Below are 17,763 nucleotides of genomic sequence, written 5' to 3'. Positions count from 1 at the left end.
GTCCCGCCGGCCCCGCGCCGTAAATAGCGCCCCGCGCGGAGGCCCGCCCCGCCCCGCCCCGCGGCGCCCCATTGGCCGCCGGGCTCCTGTCAATCCGCCCCCAGCGGGGGGCGGGCCCAGACGCGAGCGCGGAGGGACCTGCCCGGCGGCTCCGCGCGGCGCCGGCGTCTGGGGCGCCCGGCTGGGGCGCTGCCGTCTCCCGCGCTCCCCCTTGCGGAGGCCCGCGCGTCCGTGACCTTCGCGAGGCGCCGGGATCGGACGGCCCCTCCTCGGGCGGCCCGCGGCCCCGCAGCCCGGGCCTTCTTTTGAGTGCCCCCCGAAACACGCAGGGGGTCCGCGTGCTGCGCCCTCCGGAGCCCCCAGGGGCGAGTGACGACGCCCCGGCCTGTGCGGAGGCGGAGGGGGCGGAGGCGGCGGCCGGGGCTGGGGTCTGCGATCAGCCTTCGCCCCCAACCCCCGCAGCGCGTCCGCCTGGGGCTGCCCGGCCCTGGGATCGATAAAGCCCAGACAGACCGGCTGTTGATCGGTTAGGAGCCTCTAGGTTCTCCCGGGTACGCGGGACGAGGAGCCGGCTAGAGACACTTAACGAAAATTAGCAAATCCAAAAGCGCCCGGCGCCAGCGAGACGACACTGGCCGAGACTGACACTCAATTAACCACCTCCCAAACAATCTCTGGCAAACACGCCGGCCGACCCGGATCAATATCAGCCCCGCGGTGATCTCCTCCTTGAGATGCTAATTCATTTATTAGGGTTCGCGGGGTTGCCCTTCCCAAGCCACTCAAGGTGGTCTTGCTGTCGTTTCCCCACTCCCTTTGGAAGGAATCAAGCTTAAAACTCATTATCTGAGGGAATATTCTTTTATCCCGTCCCCAAAAACCTGAGATGAACAAAAGTCAACCATTTGCATAATTCTTCTTGAGAATCTGCCAGCGCTTCCCTACCCGATGCCTCAAAAGGGGGTTGGAAGGTGGGGAAGGGAAGAAAGAGAGGCGCGTTTCGTGCCAAGGTGAGAATTATCAAGTCAGATCCCTTAGGACTGGAGTGCAGACGTGAGCTCGAAGACTAAGAAAAATTTATATATGTCTTGAGGACTGAAAATCAAGGCCAACATATCTCAAACGCCTAACCTTTTAAAGTCGTTGAAAGTCTGCAGAGCTACAGGATGTCGTTAGTGAAATTGCCTTTGAAAAATAATGTTTATGTGCAGAAAAATAATTTCATAAACTGATGTTCAGACCATTACTTCTCTAGATCAAAATTGCATCTAAAACGAGAGAAGGATAAGCTCAGCAGAAGTTTTAGAAGAAGATTAAACTACCGTAGTTAGAGCCCCAGGTAAACAGCGAGCAGGTTTCTTAAGGGGCGTGCCGACAAGTCAGTCCTGGGGCAGTGTTTGATTAGAACTTCCTGGCTACTAGAACCTTGACAAGTTAACAATTGTAAGGGTTTCATGCAGACAATACTTTCTATGTAATGATACACTCTCTTTTAGAGAGTCAGTTATTAGCTAAAAGGAAACTTTCAGAGTATATTCGCTCAACCTGGCCTCCCACCATAGAGGCCAGGCTTGCAGTGTCTGGGGTTAGAAAGATGTCAGAAACGAGAGAGTAAATCTCAAAACAATGGAGTTAGACAATGATAGAGATTTATGTGGATAACGTTACAATGCCTAAAAGAAAGAGGTTAACCAGCCCAGGACGGTAAAGAGAACCAGGGAAGTCTCCTAAAAGCAATGATGTTAAGGATTGAAAGAAGACCATTACAAGCACCGAGGACCACAGGAATTGAGGCATGACATTATTTGATTGTGTTTGGGAGTAGGCGTGGTAAGTAGCGAACAGGTAGTTGGGATGACAAACAAGTCTTTGTGACTGTAGCATAAAATGTGAAGATGTGAAGATGCGAACAGAGATGCACCAGAAATGAACTCCATTTCCCTTTGAAGCGGGTAAATTCTTGTTTAACGGAAGAGCTCTGGGGAATCTGTTGGTGAAAGTTGCATTCTAGTAGACACTTTATGAGTGTCTCCCAGCCCAATTCAGAGAATGTTCCTTTTCCCTGGAGTGGGCTTTGATAACCTGATTAGGAGACTGTGACCCTCTGGCCTTAGCTAGTCACATGACCCAGGTTAGGTCAGTTAGATTCTCTCTTCTGTGTCTTTGGACAAACATGTTGGTCACCTCCTCGAGGGCGTTTCACAAGGGACATAAAAATTTTGCTTTGGGGCAGCTGTAGTCCACCTGTCTGCAGAGAAAGAAAAATGATGAAGAAATGCAAAGCGGCAAAGACATAAATCCAAATGGATTTCCAGTCTCGACGCCTCACTTCTTGTCTTTGGGTTAACTCAGTAACCTTAAAGTCCCCTTTTTACTTAACAGTTCTTTTCCTTGCATCCCAAAAGAACCAAACTAAGATGTTTGTATTTTATTGAATTAATGATAACTTGGAGCACTCCAGGTTGTATATATTTTTTTTGTTCCAAGTGCAGTTCAGAATAAGAACGTGGGATCCATTTTTTAGACAATGATTTCAACTGTTTTGTTTTTATTATTAATGGGCAGACTTTCTAAATGACCAGAAATTAGTTTTAAGAGAAACGAGTCTTCACTTTAATGGTTCTGGGGAAGATGTGGACTTTTCAACTAAGTGAATCAGAGTGTTCAAATCAAGGTAGAATATCACAGTCATTTTAGGGGTAATATGTCAATTATGAGGCCATATCAATAGTTGAGAGAATAGGCAACAATTTTAATTCAATTTAGGACTCCTAAGGAGAATTGCGTCTCTAGAGAATTTTACTTATACTTTGCACATAATTCAGTTATTACTGTCCTACATGTGGGTTGATAAGTAGAGGGGGAAAATAGCAAAATCTACTGTCCTTTTGAAGTTTAAAGCAAGAAATGAAATCAATGACCAAAATTCTTTTTACACCTACAAAAGAATTCTGAAAATACCTGGGAATAAACTCTCTATACCTAAGAACAGAAAACTGATTCTAGATCTAACTGAAATATTTAAACAGTATAATAGTTTTCTGTTACCTTCAAACGGCTTTATCCGTGGGATATATATATAAAGTTTTGCTCTGTCAGTCAGGCTGGAGTGCAGTGGCATGATCTCGGCTCACCACAACCTCTGTCTCCTGAGTTCAAGCAATTCTGCCTCAGCCTCCCGAGTAGCTGGGATTGCAGGTATGTGCCACCATGCTCGGCTAAGTTTTGTATTTTTAGTAGAAATGGGGGTTTCACCATGTTGGCCAGGCTGGTCTCGAGCTCCTGACCTCAGATGATCTGCCCGCCTTGGCCTCCCAAAGTGGTGGATCTCAGGTGTGAGCCTCTGCACCTGGCCAATGACACATTTTTATAGTTGTCCTCCTAACTTCTGAACTCCTAGAAATTAGGAGTTCAGATCTAAAACAAAACCCATTTTGTTAATAAAGCGGTAACTGCTCTATCAATCTCTCTTACCCAGATAATGCCATTGTTTCCCAAAGTTATGGATGATCTCCTTTCAACACTACTTCTCTCTTCATAATGCCAATTTTAAAAAAATGCTCTGGGTACATTTTGTTCATAGAGAAGGCAGTTGTGTTCAGGTTCCTCGATAGCTTACAAACAACTATTGCAGTCTAGCGATAGGCTCTAATGTTTCTGCCTGTTACACAAATCTTCTACCAACTAACAATCCACAGAGGTTAGGTAACACTTTAAATTTCCAGTAGTATCTTTTGGTTTCTTTCTAAAGTCATTTGTTTTCCGTAGAAGTTAGGAGTTCAGATCTAAAACTTTCATTTGAATTGGCCAAAGGTGAGAGATAAGCCCATCCCAAAAGAATGGCTAGATAGTTGTGGAGTTTTTCGGCTTGGTTTTCTTTTTGTTTTTTGGTTTTTTTTTCCAAAATGGAGGACATAAAGATTGACTATAGCACCTGGAAGGTAGAGTGATAGGACCTGAAAAGGAAGGACAAGACTGAAACTCACATTCCAAAATGCCCATCTTCCCACAGATGAGCCAAAATGCTATGGGGTCATGCAAATAAACCATAAAAGTTGTTGAGTTGAGTCTGTCTTAAGAATTTGTAGGCCGGGCGCGGTGGCTCAAGCCTGTAATCCCAGCACTTTGGGAGGCCGAGGCGGGTGGATCACGAGGTCGAGAGATCGAGACCATCCTGGTCAACATGGTGAAACCCCGTCTCTACTAAAAATACAAAAAATTAGCTGGGCATGGTGGCGTGTGCCTGTAATCTCAGCTATTCAGGAGACTGAGGCGGGAGAATTGCCTGAACCCAGGAGGTGGAGGTTGCGGTGAGCCGTGATCGCGCCATTGCACTCTAGCCTGGGTAACAAGCGAAACTCCGTCTCAAAAAAAAAAAAAAAAAAAAAAGAATTTGTAGGCCAGTGGCTAGGTGTGGTGGCTCACACGTGTAATCTCAGCAGTTTGGAGGTTGAGGAGGGAGGATCGATTGAGCCCAGGAGTTCAAGACCAGCCTGGCCAACATGGTGAAAGCTTGTCTCTACTAAGCACACACACAGCACCCACCCATGCTTCTCCCTCTACCCAGTCTCCCTCCTGTGGATGGTCCAGTAATGACTCCTATTATCCTATCCTATCCTTTGGAATCTTAAACTCAAATCTCAGTGACCCAACTGAATACGGTCTTTTGCAGTGGAACTTCAATATTCTATTTGCTATTATGTTCGGCCACTGTCATTGTTTTTATTTCATAATAATTCTTGAGAAAATAACTATATAGTATTTGTTTTATCATTCACTAAGTATCAAGACACGCATATTTGATAGATGAGTTCAAGCCATGAAATAAAATGTCAGCCAAACAAACACATCTTCAAATGTTTAATGCGTTTCAACGAAATTTATGGGCAGAGGTTATGGAAAGGGTAGACCCTCAGTGAGGTCATCAATGAACAGAATACTTGTTCTTTCCTTGGTATTAATGGAAGAACTTTTGATGCATTTTTCAGGGATTAAATAATCTTCCTTTGTTCTATTTGGTCACCTAACAAATGAGCTCCTATTCTGCTAGAATCCTTTTAAACAGAAATAACTCTCTGATAAGGTAGGGCAGCTCACACCTGTAATCCCAGCTACTTGGGGGGGCTGAGGTGGGAGGGTCACTGGAGGCTAGGAGTTTGGGACTAGCCTGGGCAATATAAAGAGACTCTGTCTCAACAAAAAGTATAGAAATTAAGGCCAGGCGCAGTGGCTCATGCCTGTAATCCCAGCACATTGGGAGGCCAAGGCAGATGGATCACCTGAGGTCAGGAGTTGAAGACCAGCCTGGCCAACATGGAGAAATCACGTCTCTACTAAAAATAAAAGATTAGCCAGGTGTGGTGGGACATCCCTCTGATCCCAGCTACTCAGAAAGCTAAGCCAGGAGAATCACTTGAACCCAGGACGTGGAGGTTCTGGAGAGCCAAGATCATGCACTCTAGCCTGGGCAACAAGAGCAAAACTCCATCTCAATCAATCAGTCAGTGTATAGAAATTAGCCCCATATGGTGGGGAGCACCTATGATCTTAGCTACTTGGGAGGCTGGGGGCAGTGGTTCGAGGCTACAGTGAGCTATGATTACAGCACTGTTCTCCAGCCTGAGTAACAGAGTGAGACCCTCGTCCCTAAAAAAGCAAAAGCAAAACCATGTGAGTCTCTGCTGTCCCATTCAGTTTAGTGCCATTTCATTACATGTTTAGCCTATAATTTCAAGGACATCACTTAAAATCCTTTAAAACACCTATATGGCCAACGTCGTAGCTCACACCTATAATCCCAGCACTTTGGGAGGCTAAGGCAGGAGGATTGCTGAGCCCAGGAATCCTGAGACCAGCCTAGGTAACATAGGAAGACAACAGCACTACAAAAAAATATTTAAAAATTAGGTGGGCATGGTGGCTTGTGCCTCTAGTCCCAGCTACTTGACCCTTGAGCCAAGGAGGTAGAGGTTGCAGTGAGCCATGATTGTATCACTGTACTCCAGCCTGGGCAACAGAGTGAGACTCTGTCTCAAAATAAAATAAAATAAAAATTATTCCTTCAAATTATTAATTATGTGTGACTTTATCACTTGAGTGTTTGCTATCATCTAAGATAACTTAATGTAGTCATCTACAAACGGCCCATTTTAAAGTCTGAAAACTCAGAACCTTCCGGAGTCCAGGACTTTTGAGAGTCCAGGACAATTTGGAACTCCTGGATTATTTTTAATATATGACGATCTTGAATGTCTTGTATTTTTAGTTGGCCATGGCAACGAGCAGAGCTTTTTATTCGTTTCTTGAGAAAGATGAGTCTTTGGCATTTTCCGCAGGGGAGCAGGCGAGCTGCCCTGATGCGACGTCTGTGAGCAGTGGCAGCGCGTGCCAGTCTGTATGTGATTCATGAGCAAAATCCGTCAACGTTACAGCCAAAGGGTCAAAGTAGTCAGTCATTTCTTTGGAGGCCCATCCTTGCTGCTCCACCCTGTACCACTTAGCGTTCCTCATTAAATCACAGGATTATATGTAGAGTTCTCCGGGCCTGGCACTGTGGCTCCCACCTGTAATCCTAGCACTGTGGGAAGCCAAGAAAGGTAGACTTGAACCCAGGAGCTCAAGACCATCCTGGGCAACATGGTGAAACCCAGTATTTACTAAAAAATACAAAAATTAGGTGGGTATGGTGGTGCATGCCTGTAATCCCAGCTACTCAGAAGGCTGAGGCTGGAGGATCACTTGATCCCAGGAGGGGGAGGCTGCAATGAGCCAAGATCACACCACTGCACTCTGGCCTGGGCGATAGAGCGAGGAAGCAGTAATACTAAAGGAAGAAACTGAAGTCCTTCATTTGTGTCCACGCTCCCTTACTCAATGTTTTGTTTGTTTTTTGAGACAGGGCCTTGCTCTGTCACCCAGCCTGGAGTGCAGTGGCACAATTTTGTCTCACTGAAGCCTTCACTACCATGGTTCAAGTGATCCTCCCACCTCAGACTCCCCAGTAGCTAGGACTACAGGTGCACGCCACCACGCCCCATTAATTTTTAAATATTTTGTAGAGACGGGGTCTCGCCATGTTGCCCAAGCTGATTGTTTATGTTACTATTATTATTTGAGATGGAGTCTCATGCTCTTGCCCAGGCTGGAGTGCAATAGATTGATCTCAGCTCACCGCAGCCTCTGCCTTTCGGGTTCAAGCAATTTTCTTGCTTCACCCTCCTGAGTGGCTGGGATTACAGATTTCTGCCACCATGCCTAGCTAATTTTTGTATTTTTGATAGAGACAGGGATTCACTGTGTTAGTTAGGCTGGTCTAGAACTCCTGGCCTCAAGTGATTCACCTGCCTTGGCCTCCCAAGATGCTGGGATTACAGGTGTGAGCCATCGTGCTCGGCCAGGTCTTGAACTCCTGAGCTCAAGCAATCTGCCTGCCTCAGCTTCCCAAAGTGCTAGGATCAAAGGCGTGAACCGCCATGCCCGGTATACTGAATGAGTTTTTATGAGCCAATCAATTGGCCCCTTGGTACTCAGTTTTCTTGCCCATAAAATGAGAACAAGAGTGTTTGGTAGCCTGCCTGCTCCAGAGATTGCTCCTAGTGCAGCAGGACGTCTTCACGGAAGTTTTGTTAACTATGAATCTCTGCAGAAATGGTACCGATTTCCTTAGAAACTGGTCTAAGGAAAAAAGTTAATAATATCTGAATGTATTTATGATGGCTTCAGGACTTCCCAGAGTTTCAGGATTTTCTCCTCCCTGGAGCAGAAGATTTGAAGTGCAAATAATGTTACTGCCAAGTCAGCCTACGGCCTGGGCAGGGTGATGATATCTCTCTAAAAACGTGGGAATCTTGCCAACAAAGGTTTGCTCCTATGACTGGTGATAGTCCAAGAATCAGCCGAGACAAATTGGTTGGCTAACTTATCATTACGCAAGAAACTTAGCTGCTCGCATGGAACCATAACTCATGCCTCTAGTCTGCTGGGAAATGCGAGAAGTCTCCTCCTCTCTGCCACACCACCTTTAGACAGCCCATCTCCAATCCAATGGCATTTTTCGAAGAAGTCTGATGTTGCATTGAACAGAAGCATTTCCCAAGAAAATCCTGATTAAGTATGGATACACTCGCCATGAACCGTACTCATGAGATGTCCTTTTTTTTTTAGGGGTGATCAAGAAGATTTCTGAAATAGCTTCTGCCCTCAAAATGCTGCTAATCCACCTGCCCCCTTTTTTTTTCAGTGACTGCCTAATTTTAACAAAGGTCTGTAGGAATGATGGAAGGGCACTGGTACTTCTCTCTTTCCGAACCCTTCAAGTCATCCCTGACCATCCGCACAGTTTTTCTGGAGACAGGTGAGGTTCAGCCCCTGAAAAGACGCAGGCAGTGCGGAAAGAAGAGCCTATGTTTTTCTATTTCTGTCAGAGGTGATGTCTCAAGGTACAATCAAAGCCCTTGCAGACCTTAAGTCTTTTCGTTCCCATCAGCCAGCAGGTCTCCAGCGAAGAGAGAGGCAAGAGGGAGACAGGGACGTCCTGGAAGATGAACCTTCCTACTGACAGATCGAGAGGTTTCGGGAAAACGTACTCCAGGCTCCACACATCGTTACTGATTCCTGGCTCGTTGGAATACAAGTAGAAAAGTACTTAGAGAAATTAATTTAAGTACAAGATAAATGCTGATCCCGGGTCCCTCTAAGTTTCTATTGACAATAGAAAAATCGCCGCCGCAGCGCCATTTCGGTTCAATCGAAGGGATATTAGCATCCGTTTTAGGCAGGGAGAACATCCAAAAAGATCGATACCGAGGGGAGGGCGAGGCTGGGAGAGCGATCGGGAGCCGAGGGCGAGTGAGCGAGAGAAGGCGAGGAGGAGAAGGAACGGGAACAGCGCGAGGTCCCTCGGGGGGAATGCAAACGCTGGAGAGAGGCACCAATTATGATAATTGAAGGTAATGGGGCCGAGGCGCCAAGGAGCTCCGCGCTGTTTTACATCATCCCGCCCGACCCAGACGCGCCCGCGCCCGCCCCTCCCCGGCGGGGTCCGCGCCCTCCCGGCCTCTCCCGGCCCCGCCCCGGGCCGCCCGCGCACGGTTCGGGTGCCCCGCGCGCAAAGTGCGCCCCGGTCCCGCGCGTCTCGGCCGCGGTCGGCCTCCCCCACCGCCTCCTCTGTGCTGACTCGGAGCGCCCTCGACTTGTCGTAAATAAAACAGGGCACAGACACGTGTGGTCTGGACAGAGTCCCCCCAGGCTAGAGTCCGTAAGGACTGGAGACCTCCCGGTCCCGATCCTGGTGCCAAGGCGCTCCTGGTGCCAAGGCGCTCCTGTTCGCGCTGTGGTTCTCAGACTCGCTCCCGCCGCAGCCCCTTCTCCCTCTCCTCCGTAACTCCGGAAATTTAAACCAGCGTCTTAAAAATAAGCCTCGTCGGGGCCCGGGAGTGCGTGAATGTGGCGGACGGGTTAGGAAAGGTTTTATTATTTAACTTCTGACCAAAATGTGATCTTTAAGTCACTGAAGTTTAAGGAATCAGGAGAGATGGAACAGCAGCGCTCCCTGCCCTAGAGACGGACTTTAGGGACTGGCCTCTATATGACTGAGGAGTTTTTCAAGACTATCGGGTTTTGTTTGTCTGATTGATTGCTTTTTCTTTTCTTTCTTACTAATTTTTTAAAATAGAGACAGGGTCTCACTATGATGCCCCACCTGGTCTCAAACTCCTGGCTTCAAACTCCTGGCCGATCTTCAAACTCCGGGTCTCAAACTCCTCCCTGATCCTTCTGCCTCAGCCTATCAAAGCCCTGGAATTACAGGCTTGAGCCACCGTATCTAGCCAATTGATTTTTCTTTACTTTACTTTTCTTTTCTTTTTCTTTTTCTTTTTTTTTTTTTTTTTTTTTTTGAGATGGTGTCTCACTCTGCCGCCCAGGCTGCTGGAGTTCAGCTGTACAATCTCAGCTCACTGCAACTTCTGCCTGGGTTCAAGCAATTCTCCTGCCTCAGCCTCTTGAGTAGCGGGAATTACAGGCATGCGCCACCACACCCAGCTAAGTTTTGTATTTTTAGTAGAGACGTGTTTTCGCCATAGTGGCCAGGCTTGTCTCGACTCACAACCTCAAATAATCCATCCACCTCAGACTCCCAAGGTGCTGGGATTACAGGCGTGAGCCAACTCGTCAGGCCCAGTTGATTGTTTTCTGATTGTAAAAGTAATGGATCACTGTAGAAAACCTGGAAAATACAAAAAGCATCTGTGCCTGCGGCAGGTGGCAAGAAGGCTATTCCTGAGGCAGAACCAGACACAAGGAAGCCGTGATGAGGTGCGTCCCTGTACTCGCGGCCCGTCCTTAGCTTGTGGCTCAGTCACTTTCCAGTGTGGCTTCGGGCAGACTTTTTGTTTTTATTTTTCGAGACAGAGTCTCGCTCTGTTGCCCAGGCTAGAGTGCAGTGGTGCGATCTGGGCTGACTGCAGCCTCTACCTCCCAGTTTCAAGCAATTCTTCTGCCCAGGCCTCCTGAGTAGTGTGCCACCACACCTAGCCAATTTTTTAAACTAATTATTTATTTATTTTTTAGTAGCGATGGGATTTCGCCGTATTGGCCAGGCTGGTCTCAAACTCCTGACCTTGTAATCTGCCCGCCTCGGCCTCCCAAAGTGCTGGGATTACAGGTGGGAGCCACCGTGCCCACCCAGCTTCTAGTTATCATTTCCTTTAGTATTAGAGATGACAACGGTGTGTAATTTTCCACAACTAGGAAAATCGGTGTGCACTAGATCTCATCTATGGAGTAGGAAACTTGAGTGTCAACTTTCCTGAACTATTCAAGACCAAAGACGCTCAACTGAAGAGAAAAATGAGGGCAGGTGTGCAACTCGCTTCAGAACAGGAGAACCAGTGCTGCCTGTGACTGCTTAAGAAGCACACACACAAAAAAGGATGGACGGGGCCGCCACATTCCTATGACCCAGCCCTCCCTAACCTAGCAGGCCTGCTCTTGAGTGAGTAATTACGGGAAGGGCTGCAGAGGGCAGAGGGCCCACAGAAGACAGCTGTACGCAGGATCTTAATTCATGCTTAGGATCCATTTTAAACTGACAGGGATTCTCCCAAACCTGCATTCTGTATGACTCAAAGGCACCTTCTGTCTCCCTCTTCAGACCAGTCTCTAAACAATAGCTCATGGCCATTGTGTTTTGGTCAACAACCAGACAGATTTAACTTTCGATGGGATGAAAGGTAAATTCTGTTTGGCAGGCTCTACCAACCTTCCTTATAAGTCATTTCATATGATGGCTGGGCGCAGTGGCTCACACCTGTAATCCCAGCACTTTGGGAGGCTGAGGCGTGTAGATCACCTGAGGTCAGGAGTTCAAGGCCAGCCTGGCCAACATGGTGAAACCCTGGCTTTACTAAAAATACAAAAATTAGCCGGGTGTGGTTGTGGTTGCCTGTAATCCCAGCTGCTCGGGAGACTGAGGCAAGATAATTACTTTAGCCTGGAAGGTGAAGATTGCAGTGAGCCAAGATCGTGCTATTGCACTCCAGCCTGGGCAACAACAGAGAAAGTCCGGCTACAAAAAAAAGTCATTTTATGTCATATCATAATTCCAGACCAAAAAAATGCAGAGAAAGGAGCGGGGAGAGAGGGGAAGGAAAACCCAAGTCGATCTGATACCTTTCTTTAAGGAGCAGTCAATAGTTTATTTTCCCAGCTTTTGCTAACACTGTTCCTTGATAACTACCTCTTGAGGTGTGCCTGGCACTGCAGGTATACTGGACCAACCAGGAATAGAATCACCATATCACAGCCTGTCCTGCCCAGGGCTCTCCCAAATTTTTTGCATACCACATAGCCTGGTAGAAGAGAAGTGGCTGATGCTGCAGACCATCAAACCCTCTTTTTTTTGTTTGTTTTTTTGAGACAGACTCTCTCTGTTGCCCAGGATGGAATGCAGTGGCGCAATCTCGGCTCACTGCAACCTCCACCTCTCAGGTTCAAGTGATTATCTTGCCTCAGCCTCCCAAGTAGCTGGGACTACAGGTGCCTGCCACCATGCCCAGCTAATTTTTTTTTTTTTTTTTTTTTTTTTGTATTTTTAGTAGAGACGTGGTTTCACCATGTTGGCCAGGCTGATCTCTAAATCCTGACCTCATGATCCACCCACCTCAGCTTCCCAAAGTGCTGGGATTACAGCTGTGAGCTACCACGCCCGGCCTCAAACCCTTTTTTATCAAATGTTTGGATTCTTACACATACATCATTCAGGTTACTTAAAATAATGTGTTCAGGTCAGGCCTGGTGATTCACGCCTATATTCCCAGAGCTTTGGGAGGCCGGGCTGGGGAACTACTTGAGGCCAGGAGTTAAAGACCAGACTGGGCAACATAGCAAGACCCTGTCTCTACAAAAAATATAAAAATTAGCCAGGCATGGTAACGCATTTCTGTAGTCCCTCTGTTGGGAGGCTAAGGCAGGAAGATTGTTTGAGCCCTGGAGCTCGATGCTGCAGTGAGCTATGATCAAACCACTGCCTTCCAGCCTGGCCAGCACAGTGAGTCTCTAAATGATAATAATAAATAATAACATTGTGTTCATTCTCTAGAGAATAATCATGTCCAAGCTCTAAAAGATTGGGGCTGGAGGAAGCAAGCAAACAAAAAACCCACCAGGATAACCACTGTTTCTTAAGCCAACACTGGAACTCTGGCGTCTCTTATTACGTTTATTTTCCAGAGAATAAAATCCCTTCTTAATGGCAGCCCAGAGCTTTCTCTTCCATCGTCCCGCAGGGAGGGAGAGGTCCTGTCGCGTGTCTTTCTCGCCTCCTTGTGGTGAGAGGGAAGCAGCGCTCAGCTCGGAAGACGGCAGCTGCTGTTTGCTGTTGATACAGAAAGCAAGGTCGTTCTAGGGAATATTTAGACTTGATATTCAAGTGACTCTGTCTCCATGTCATGCAATGACCTCAGTAAAAGAGGACTGTGAGCACTGTTACCAGAGTCGTTTGAAGGCTTCAGACAATAATGAGCCAGATTCCCTTTGTGCATAAGGCTGGGAGGAGGTGGTGTTACCTCCATCGGTACATGAGTGCCATGGAGTGCAAGGGTAACCACAGTTCTAAATAAATCACCCTTGCCTGAGAGCGTGTCACCCACCAGAAGGGGGAGTTTCTATTCTGGCCCGCCGAGTTCATTTCTGGGTCTTCTTAATATTTTTGAATAGAGATATGCTAACCGAGCAGGACAAGGCATCACTCCTAATCTCCATGATCTAAACCTGGGCTTTTTTTTTTTTTTTTTTCCTACAAATTTACAAACTTTTTTTTTTTTTTTTTAAATGGAGTTTCACTCTTGTCACTCACGCTGGACTGCAAGGGTTTACTGCAACCTCTGCCTCCCAAGTTCAAGTGATTCTCCCGCCTCAGCCTCCCAAGTAGTTGGGATTAGCCACTACCCCCAGCTAATTTTTGCATTTTTAGTAGAGACGAGATTTCACCACGTTGGCCAGGCTGGTATTGAATACAAACTCTTTTAACTGACTCTGACTTTAAAAAAGCAAACATTGGCTGGATGTTGGTGGCTCATGTCTGTAATCCCAGCACTTTGGGAGGCTGAGGTGGGTGGATCATCTGAGGTCGGGAGATCGAGACCAGCCTGACCAACATGGAGAAACCCTGTCTCTACTAAAAATACAAAATTAGCCAGGCGTGGTGGCACAGGCCTGTAATCCCAGCTACTCAGGAGACTGAGGCAGGAGAATCACTTGAACCCGAAAGGTGGAAGTTGCAGTGAGCCAAGACTGTGCCATTGCACTCCAGCCTGGGCGATAGAGTGAGACCCCGTCTCAAAAAAAAAAAAAAAAGAAAAAAAGAAAGATCACATCTGTCTCTGATTTTTACAGTTGAGGAAATGGAGGCTAGGTGAAACGGCTTCCTGGAAGTCACACCAACTGCGCCGGAGCTCTGGGTTCAGCACACCGCTGTTCATCTCAGAGGCTGAGAAGCGGTGAAGGGCTTGTCACTGGCAAGTAGTGGTTTATTTCTCCTTGAAAAGTACGTGGCTAGAAATTGTGAGGAAAGGGAGGAGAAGGGAGGGAGAGGAAGGGAGAGCCTTTAGAGATGAAACTATGGGCTGTTTTTGAGTTGATTAAATAACGACGACTCCCAAACTTGTCTCAGTTCCTATAAGCCTGAAGTAAGGAATTCTGGGAATGAGTTTGAGGTCATTCTTGGACTTCAGCTTTCAGTTACAGAAAGCAACTTGCCTAGGCAGCTGTCAGTGGCTGCTTCCTCCATCGCTTCATTTTATTTCCAAGCTCCTTCAGTTTAGAGCTTGGCCTTCTCCTGTGGAAAAATGCTCTATGGGAAATTCCTGACCCTCACACCAGTCAAGAAAGCGGCTTCAATGGAAGGGACACCCAGGGCCCCAGGGGTCCATATCTGGCTCCATTTCAAGGACCGTGAATGGGAGACCCACCAATCACTAAGAACTTGGAGATGCTTTTATCTTCTAGGCTGAAACCGCCTTTGAAAGATGACATCAGTGAGGGAAGGCTAGTACGGCTGACTTCATCTTGCTTCTAGCCTCACAGGCTGGCTGGCTTTGCTCACATCTGTGCATAGGCCAAGTTAACCATGGGAGGAATTTAGTTTATAGTTTAGGTTGGAAGCAAGAATGATAATAGTCCCTCCCTAAAACTAACCCCTTCCTTGCTCAGGGGCCAAAAACTAATGAAAGGCCAAGAGATTACAATTATGGGAGAGTCCTGACCTCTGCTAAAATGGAGGAATAGTCTCTACAAATCCCTTATGGCCCAGGTGTCCTGTGACCGAAGTCACAAGAGTTGTGACCTCCTCAATTGCCCTTATAGATAACATCACTGCTATGGAACCTCAGATTGGTCTTTTGAGATGTTTTTCGGATATTTGCATTCTGGCAACTGACTGGCCCCACCCAGGATCATGATGCATGACTCAACCAGTCCTCAACCACTCAGAGGCAGACTTGTGCATAAGAACCGTTTTTCCACACCCCTATGATTTCACCACCAACCAGTTAGCAGCACCCATTCCCTAGTCCCCAGCCCAGCATACTGTCCTTGAGAAACCCTAACCCCAAGTCTTCTGGGAGACCGATTTGAGTGACAACTCCAGTTCTTTCACGTGGCCAGCCTCAAGTTCATTAAACTCTTGCATTTGCTCTGTCGCCAAGGCTGGAGTGCAGTGGTGCAATCTCAGCTCACTGCAATTTCCACCTCCTGGGTTCAAGCAATTCTCCTACCTCAGTCTCTTGAGTAGCTGGGATTACACGCTCCTGCCACCAATTCTCCTGCTTCAGCCTCTCTAGTAACTGGAATTGGAATTACAGGTGCAAACCACCACGGCTGGCTAATTTTTGTATTTTTAGTAGAGACAGAGTTTTGACATGTTGGCCAGGCTAGTATCAAACTCCTGGGCTCAAATGATCTGCCCACCTCAGCCTCCCAAAGTGCTGGTATTACAGACGCGAGGCACCGCACACGGCCTAAACTCTTTCTTTACTGCAGTACCACAGTCTCAGTGAACTGATTTATTCTGTAGCAGGCAGGAAGAACTAATCAGGCAATTTACAAGACTAAGAACGAGGAAGGTAGCTGTGACCTCCGCTGGGCCCCTGCCTTCTGGGCTAGAACTAAGTGGGTTTATCCAAACCCAGCATCTCCACCTGACCTTGCTCCTTCGAGCTCTACTGTGTTCAAGTCACAGCTGCATGGTGCTTTTGCTCTGGATAAAGAGAGGCAGTGGACACAGCAGGAAGTGCCCTGGGCTGAGAGTTGCCTTCACACCGGCTGTTGGCCTGGCTCTGGGTCACACTTCACTTAGCCCTATGGGTTGCCAAGTCCTCAGCTACAAATTAAACTGACCTGAGAAATGGCTTCTCAGGTACCTCCTGGCTCTAGGATTTGAAGCCTCTTTTGTGCTCACACTATGCAAGATAATGAAAAGGCTATTAAAATGGGGGCCTTGTTCTTGGTTCTTGCAGAGGCTCCAAAGACCTAGGTCACTGATTCTCCAACTTCAGCATGCATTAGAATCATCTGGACGGTTTGGAAAAACAGATTCATGGGCCCCATCCCACAGTTTATGATTTAGTAGGGTTGAGGTAGGGCCTGAGAATTTGTATTTCTTCTTTTTTTGAAGTGTTTGCAATTTTTATTACAATTACATAAAAATAAAATATATTTGAGTAGAAGCAGAAAACTAGAAGGCACTAACAAATAACAGTAACAGTGGTTATCTTTTAAAATAATAAAAAAGGTGGGGGCAGGGTGTGGTGGCTCATGCCTATAATCCTAGTGCATTGGGATGCTGAGGTGGAAGGATCGCTTGAGGTTAGGAGTTTGAGACCAGTCTGGGCAACATAGCAAGATGCCGTCACTACAAAAAATAAAAATAAAATAACATTTTAATGAGCAAAGGAAAATCAATTTGTTTTGTTTTGTTTTTGAGATGGAGTTTCAGTCTGTCACCCAGGCTGGAATGCAGTGGCACCATCTAGGTTCACTGCAACCTCCGCCTCCCGGGTTCAAGCAATTCTCCCAAGTAGCTGGGATCACAGGTGTGCCATCACCACGCCAGGTTAATTTTTTGTATTTTTATAGAGATGGGGATTTGCCATGTTGTCCGGGCTGGTCTTGAATGCCTGAGCTCAGGTGATCGGCCCACCTTGGCTTCCCAAAGTGCTGAGATTACAGGCCCAGTGTTTTCTTTAATGCTGAAAATTTCTGCTAATATTTCTGACTTTTTGCAAAACATCCTTTGTTGACATTCTACAAATACCATCCAGTAATGTTCCCAATACATTCTTCTTGTGGAGGGAGTTTATATTTCTTTTTGAATTTTGTAATATTTATTATTTCAGGAAGATTTTTCAGAGAAACCTGCTGACCTCTACTTGAGATATTAGATACCCTTGATTTGTTTTTCTCCCTCTTTAGTATAAACAATTAGAACCCAAGTGTCATTTGCTGAGATATCACATTTTTTCAATGCCTCTGAAATATTGTTATTTGGGGAAAGGTTGAAAATAATTTCAGTAGCTAGAGTTCTTGTCTTAATTTCTCCCAGCTTGTAGAGGCAAGCTGCTTTCTTTGCGGTCACAAATATCTGAAACAGATGGACAGTCACTGCAGGATGTATCAATAAGCCATCAATGGTTCCTTCCATGGCTTTCTTTCTCAAGTTCCCTGCATTTTTTACACCTTTAAATAATATGAATAGAAAGGGGGCACGGTGGCTCATGCCTGTAATCCCAGCACTTTGGGAGACTGAGGCAGGCGGATCACCTGAGGTCAAGAGTTTGAGACCAGCCTGGCCAACATGGTGAAATCCCATCTCTACTGAAAATACAAAAATTAACCAGGTGTGGTGATGCGTACCTGTAATCCCAGCTACTCAGGAGGCTGAGGCACGAGAATCGCTTGAACCCGGGAGGCAGAGGTTGCAGTGAGCCAAGATCACGCCACTGCACTCCAGTCTGGGTGACAAGGTGAGACTCTGTCTCAAAAAAAAAAAAAAAAAAAAAAAAAAATTGAACGGTCACTTGTCCAGTCTTTGGTGTGTCTCTTTCATGTCTTGTAAGTTCCCAGGTGATGCTGCTGCTGCTGACTGGGGACCACCGTTTGAGAACCTTTGGCCTGGAGCTGGAGGCACCGAGTATTCTCCAGTTCTTGCAAGACTTGCCAAGAGATTGGAACCCTGCTCTTCCAGCAGTAAGAAGGCTCCTGCAGGCA

The 17,763-nt window shown here is 46.8% G+C and overlaps 1 pseudogene; it reads right to left on the bottom strand.

Moving 5' to 3' along the window:
- Window positions 1–12,745: 12,745 nt before the first annotated feature.
- LOC101028117 (EKC/KEOPS complex subunit TPRKB pseudogene) lies at window positions 12,746–17,272 on the bottom strand (annotated as a pseudogene).
- Between the last annotated feature and the right edge of the window lie 491 nt (window positions 17,273–17,763).

The sequence above is a fragment of the Saimiri boliviensis genome, chromosome 8 (assembly GCF_048565385.1).
Source record: "Saimiri boliviensis isolate mSaiBol1 chromosome 8, mSaiBol1.pri, whole genome shotgun sequence".
Lineage (NCBI taxonomy): Eukaryota > Metazoa > Chordata > Mammalia > Primates > Cebidae > Saimiri > Saimiri boliviensis.
The sequence above is the reverse complement of the archived record's forward strand: the minus strand, read 5'-3'. Positions and strand labels throughout refer to the sequence as shown.